A 7413-nucleotide genomic window follows, 5' to 3' on the forward strand; every position below is an offset into this window, starting at 1 on the left:
AACAACAACAACAACAACAACAATTTGTATCGGACTCAACTTTAAGAAAAATCACAGAGCAGACTGACTTGTAGTGATTAGGAACTGCAGAGTGTTTGAAATGAAGGATATGAGCCCAAGGTGAACACAAGAAGCAGAACTATAATGATAAGCTCTGAGAACACACTGCACAGGCACAGACTCCAACACCCACTCCCATATCCATACCTATACCCACACCTGCACATTCTCAAATAAAACCCAAACCACTGCCATCAAATCTAGATCACTTCATAGTGATGCATGGTCCCATAAGGTATCCTAAATCTCCCTCATTGGCTGCAATCTTACAGGAAGAAATCTACTATATGTTCTTCCCAGAGGCAGTTTGTGAGTTCAAACTTCCACATTTCTAGTTGCAGCAAAGCACTTAACCACTTTGTACCAAGTTTCCTTGCTCTGTAAGTAACTCACTCATGCCTATCAAGGCAAAGCCTACTCATAGTTTCCCATCCATTAGGCTTCCAAGGCTGTAAAACAAAATTTAACAGAACAGCAGACAACAAAGACTGGCGAGGTTGCGGAGAAACTAGAACCTTTATTCACTGTTGGTGGGAGTGTAAAATGGTGCAACCACTTTGGAAAGCTGTATGACACTTTCTGAAGAGGTTGCAAATAGAACTATCATTTGAGCTACAAATTCCACTTTTGGGAATGTACCTTAAAGAAACCATAACTGCCACCCAAGCTGATACATGCACACCCATTTTTATTGTGGCTCTGTTCACAAAGAGCTGGAAACAACCCAAGTACTCATCAACAAATGAATGGATAGAGAAGCTCTGGTATATTAACAAAATGGAATATTATACAGCATTGAAAAACAAGGAACTCATGAAATACTATGCTAAGTGCATGACCCTAGAGGACATTATGCTGAGTGAAATATCTCAGTCACAAAAGGACTAATATTGCATAGGGCCACTATTGTAAAACAGGACTGACCTTGGGGTTGAGGGAAGACGGAAGAAGGGGAGGAATGATGTATATTGCATTCCAACAAATGAGGGAGAGAATTGTTTAAAAGGGATATATTATTAGGTATTATTGTCATGAGAGTAGTCCAGAATGAAGGCTATACAGTGCGGTGGACTTGGGGGGAGAGATTGAATAGCAGTGAAAGAATTTTTCTTTTACTCATCAAGGAGAAAAGTGAATTGGGGTAGGGGGTGGGCAGGGATAAAAGTGTAACAATGAATGACTGGAAACCCTAAGTCTCTGTATATTTTGATTAAAATTAATCTAAAAAAATAAAGAAAAAAAAACACATGCGAGGAGATTATCCATGTTTCTCCTACAGAGCAACCAGTGAATTCAAATCACCAGACAGGTGTACTCTTTGGGTTAGCAGCGCAACTCTCTAAGAACTATGCCGCTGAGCTCCCTGCTCTACAACAAACAACAACAAACCAAAGATTAAGTTCCATATGTGCATGATGTGGAAGGTACTAACCTTGTCTGCTTAACCCATACACACAAATAACTAAAACACTGACAGCCTCACTTTAGAATGGGAAGGGCGTAAGGAAACTTTACTTACTTATTTAGCTTTTTAATTCTTTACATTTTCTGAGTGGCAGTATTATCAGGAAGAATCCAATTGAATAAATGTACCATACAAAAGGCTAAACAAGATGATTTGTTATAAAACAGAAGTTTTTTTCAAGCTGATGCTGACCTCTTCTAATAAAGCTATTTCAGTCTGATCCTTTTAAAGTGATGATGAAAGGCTAAATGCATACTCTAACTATATGACTGGATAGTTAAAAGCAGAAAGATGCTGGATCAAAATTGCCATCTCTAGGGAAACTTCCATCATGTCATCTGTGCTATGTGTCACCTTTCCTGAGAGAGTGGAAAAACCAAATTCTGTTCCTGGAAGGCACTGACTCAGAAGCAATTCACATTAAGAAGCCTATAAACAGAAAATAATGGAACTATCTGTACAATACCCAAGCATTTTCAGTCTCTAAAAAATAAATGTAATTAGATATTCTTAATAAGCTGGTACACTCTATTCATTTCAGAAATGCTCCAGGAAAAAAATTTAAAAAGCAGAGGATTCATTTCAGGAATGTGGTTTGTCAGAATTGAAATTCATTTCACCCAATTTCAGTGGGAAATGCCTCTTTGGTATTCCTAACTTAATTAAAAAAAAAATGGAAAGGGGATGGAGTGCCAGTGACTTCAAATTTGCCTCCTATCTTTTTGCAAGTGGTTTAAATAGTTAAAGAATTTATTTGTGTAAGCAAAGCCTGCAACAGAGAGAAATTAATTTAGTTACCATTCGTTATTTATCAGCCACTTCTGGGCTGTGTCCTTTGTTAGTCATGAAAGACAAAGAGACACAAATAAGCTAATATATTTGTAGGGGTCACAGATGAGTAGGGAAGACTGGCATGTTAACAAAGAAGTAAAATGTATTAAGGAGTGCTGTCATGCAGAAATATTCTGTTTTCTGGGGGCACATCCATTTTTTTCTTTATATGCTCAGGTAAGATTGACATTGAATAAATAAAGTTTCACAGAAGAGCCAAAATAAGACCCCATTTTGAAAGATGAATAGGAATTTTCTAGCTTGTTGAAGAGGCCACGCAAGAGGGCATCAGTACTTGAGGCATTGAGAATATGACTTAAAGGCAAAAAGGAGCATTGCTCGTACCCACTGTATGTGTTTCCTGGAGACTAAAGCTTAGATCACAAGAATGAACTATGCCAGTAAATGCATTCTTGAAAGTGTGAAACTTTATTTTCAATAATACATTGCCCCTCAGGGTTGTGAAAATAGAACTCTCCTGCCTCTTTGAACATAGAGGAATCATCAATAGTGGAGAGAGTATCAGCTTTGAGGTCTGGTGTACTTGGCTTGAGATTCTACCTTCTCCACTTAGGAGTTAAGCCACCTTTCACATGAACCTTAACTCTGACCTGAAACATCTTTACTTGTTAAAGTGATAATGTGAAGTCCAGTACTCAAGGTTTGGAATCAAGTAAAAGTTTCAGACAACCAGAGTTGGGAAAATAGGACATAGGGGTAAAAAAAAACCCCACTATTAATTTTTACTTTCTCATACATTTTCTGACTTCAAAAAGCTTTTTCTCTATTGTGGTTACAGAAGTTCATTTTAAAGTTCCAAAATCTTTTCTAAAAATATTGTACTGATATTTTGGGCTTTTCTTTATTTTTATCAAAGGCAACATTTTTAGCTCTTTTCACTCATTTCCAGTTTCAGTACAAATATGTTGTGTAAAATTCCTGAAAGTCAAGTCTATGCAGAAGAAAAATGAAGGAGAACATCTAAGCAAGTAAGAGTGAAGACTGAGATTTGGAAAGTCAGAGGCTGGATTCCCTTATTGCATGCTCTTCTCTTTTCATTATAGAATTGCAACTCTGGATGTTCTTCTAACTCCACAAAAATTCTTACTTCTGATGTTCTTTCAAAGAACATTTTTGTAAGCAAAATCATGAAATGATGCAATGACTATCTTCACATCTGCTGTGTTTTGCTTAAAATGCTAATTATTCATTTAGTGGTCATGTAATAAAGACTATTTCAGCCTCAGACATGCTCTGGTGACATTATCAGGAGGGAACTGTATTGCTAACCCAAAGGGTGTACCTCTCTGGTGGAACAAATTTACTACTGGCCTGCTGTTCTCACTATTTGCAAAGGATAAGGTGCAGATTTATGGTTCACAGGGTTGCTATGAGCCATACTTGACTGCACAGGATCTAACAACAATACAAACTGGTTCTGCATGAGGAAGATGGACAATCTACTTGTGTGAGATTTACTGCCTAAGAAAAACCTGCTAAAGGGTCAGCTGTGAAGTTCTGGTTCCAGATTAACTGAGTGCATGAATGTCTTAATAGGAGATCTGATAGTTCAGTGTCCAAGTGCTTGGGTGCAAACCCCCACCGCTCTGTGAGAGAATGAGGTGCTTATAAGCCTCCTTAATTATTACCTAGGAATGCTTATGAGGAAGGTCTAATCTATCCTATAGGCCTATTCTAAATCAATTTGATGAGTCTAATTTGATGGCAACTGGTTTTTGGGTTTGTTTGGGTTTTTTTGTTTTGTCTTGTTTTTTTGTGTGTGTTTTTTTAAGTGGTTCAGTGGCAGAATTCTTGACTTCTATGTAGAAGACAATGAATTGATAACATCCAATACACCTATGAGCAACCATGGCTGGTCCTTACTGTTGCTCTGCTGCAGGACACCTAGGCCTGTGTGGTGTGGACAGCCAGAAAGTGTCTTTGTGGCACCACTTCCCAGGTGTCAGTGCAAGGCTGTGGCCCAGCCAAAGCACGTTCACACCCCAGCCCGTGACAGAAGCACTCCCTATCTCCGTATCTTTTCAATCTGTATGCAGAACAGATTATTTGGGATGCTGGGCTCTATGAGGAGAAGTTTGGCATCAGGATTGGAGGTAGACTTATTAACAATCTGTGTTATGAAGATGACACATGATAAATGGAAAAGAGATTGAGGTTGTTAACAATTACAGCTTACTCGGAAATCTTTTCACTATCAGACCTCAATAAATTTAGAGACGAGATTATTTCACTCTCTAGAATATCCCTTTTCAAGAATCATTATTTCTGGATGGAGTTGATGCACACTAATTTTCATTGTGGAGGTTCAATTTTTTTCTCTGTTTAACTTATCACTTAGATTTTTTTTTGTTTGTTTATTTGGGTTTTATTTCTTGTATAAGGAGAATGGTGGTATCCACTTCCATAATAGCTTGCCTCTGGAAACCCTATGAGCCTGGAGAAAGGACAAAAGTTATACAGGTGTCCAGGACTTTCATTCATAGGGTCACTATTAGCCACCATGACTTGATGGCACTTAACAACAACCACAACAACATAAGGAGAATACATTTTAAAAAGATAGGTCTTGTTTAATATCAAATTACTTTTTATTTCTAGTTAATAGAAAATGTAATAAAAATTATTGAAATGTTTGAGCACAATCTCACAAATCCCATAGTATTTGCTTACATTCTATGCACAGTAAGCTTTGTATTAAAAACTATTAGACCTTCTCTTCTAAGAAGTCCTAACAAGGGAATTAAGAATCAATTTAAACAGCATAGAGGAGATTGAAAATAATATACATTTCAATTGTAGTGAACTATTACTCACCTTAAAGTTACTTTAATCTAACTCTTATGTTTTTGTTTTAAATAAAGTAACTGAACCTAAAATCATTTAAGTGAATTACCCAAAGTGTTGCACATAATCAATATAAGAAAGCTGTCTCCTACTTCTGTTCATCTTTTCTTTTTTAGATTAATTCATAAAAGTCATAACTTAATATCCAGGCCAGCTCTGTGGGCTACACTCAACTGCATTAGGTCCTCCCAAATAATTCCATATCTACTCAAATTAGAAGACTGTTTCTTTTTGTTTTATTGACAACACAAAGACATTTGACCATGTGGATCACAACAAATTGTGGCTAATATTGAGAAAAATGTGAAATTCAGAACATTTCATTGTGCTGATGTGAAACCTGAGATGAGGAAGCAGTATTGTGATCAGGGCAAGGAAACTGCATTTTTCAAAATAAAAAAACGTGTGTCAGGGATGCATCTTTCCCCCATACCTTTTCAGTGTATATGTGGAATAGATTGATCATTTAGGAGGCTTGACTCTATAAAGGAAAATGTAGCATCAGGATTAGATAGAAGAAGACTCATCAAATACCTACGTTAAAGAGATGATACAACCCTATGTGCTGAAACTGAAGAGGACCTGAAGCATTTGCTGCAGAAGGTCCAGGATTGTAGTCTTCAATATTAATTACCTCCAAACATCTAGGAAACAAAGATTCTCACCACTGGGCCAATTGATAGCACCATGATAGATGATGAAGAGATTGAGATTGTTAACAATTTAATCCTACTCGGATTCACAATTAACACTCTGGGCACAGTCAGGAAATCAAAAGACTAATTGCACTGAGAAAATCTGCTGTCAGGGCCCTTTTGAGAATGGTGAAGATAAAGATGTCAGTTTAGACACTAAAGTGTGCCTGATCCAGGCCATGGTCTTTGCATTATTTTTTCATACATTGGATAGCTGGTCAAGGCTCAATGAGGACAGAAGAAAAATCAATGTCTTTAAGTTGTGGTGCTAGAGAAGGAACCAATCCTTAGAGAAGGACATCAAGATTGGAAGGATGGAGGGCTAATGCAGGAGAGGAAGATCCTGGACGAGATGGATTGACAACAGTGACTGTGGAAATGGGCTGCTGTGTCAGAGACAGTAAGATTTGCTCAGACTAGGGAAGGATTCAGAGCTAATATTCATAAGATCCTTATAAGTTGTATGCAACTTGATTAAACATAACAACAACAACCCAATTTAGCACATTTTTAATCCTTAAAAGCATTAGTTAAAAATTAACTAAAATTCAACAAAGTCAGTCATGTACTCTAATATTTTTAATCTAGGTTCTGCACTTATGCTATAAATGAACTTTTGTACATAGATAAACAGATCAGGACTAATGTATAATTATACAATACAACTGATTAAATTAACAATGAATTGAAACTTGAAGATGCTTGCTTTGCAATTTTTATGCTTTATTATCAGAGCGGTCTAGGGAAAACTTACAAGAAAAGGTTCATTTCTGTAAAGGCAGACTGCCTTGGAAAGTCCCACACCATCACTTTTTTGTTTTTAGTTGTGATAGTACAGACATTGGTTTTTTCATAGGTGTAGTGTCATGTAACAGTTGTGAGCAAATAAACTCAAATTCATAATGTTCTGTGTCAGAAGAGTGCATTCTCCATAAGAGTTTAAAAGCAGATTTTTTTTACATGTACATAAGCAGATTTTCTTCTGAAGTCCTTATGCATGGATCTCTTTTTACAACCCCTTTGGTTGACAGTCAGGAAGGGCATCAACCATTTTTTACCATAAACCAAATAATAACCAGCAGACAAAAATCCCCCCAAACAAGATGCTTTTAAAGTTTATTCCGACTAATGATGAGTCCATGTGTTGCTTCATGGACTTTTCAAGGTTGTGATGTTTTAAAATGAAATCTCATGCATCTCTGAGTGACTCAAACTGCCACCTCTAAAGGTTTATTTCTTAACTGCTGTTACCATTCATGTTTTTGTTGTTAGGTCCTGTTGAATGACGTATGACTCATAGCAACCCTATGAACGACATTTCTGAAGCCTGCCTTATGTTGTGCTGTCTTTATAATATATCCTATCATACAGGCCATTATTTCAGTCACTGTGTCAATCTATCTCATTGAGAGTTTTTTCCTCCTTCATTGACCCTCCACTTTTCCAAGCATAGTGTCTTTCTCCAAGGACTGTCCCCTTATAATAACTATAGGCAAT

The 7413-nt window shown here is 36.9% G+C and overlaps 1 pseudogene; it reads left to right on the plus strand.

Moving 5' to 3' along the window:
* The first annotated feature begins 4225 nt into the window (after positions 1–4225).
* LOC102872241 overlaps positions 4226–7413 on the plus strand; it is a 4884-nt pseudogene continuing 1696 nt past the window's right edge.

Source organism: Elephantulus edwardii, unplaced genomic scaffold, assembly GCF_000299155.1.
Source record: "Elephantulus edwardii isolate Elephantulus edwardi_28Jun2011 unplaced genomic scaffold, EleEdw1.0 scaffold00023, whole genome shotgun sequence".
NCBI lineage: Eukaryota > Metazoa > Chordata > Mammalia > Macroscelidea > Macroscelididae > Elephantulus > Elephantulus edwardii.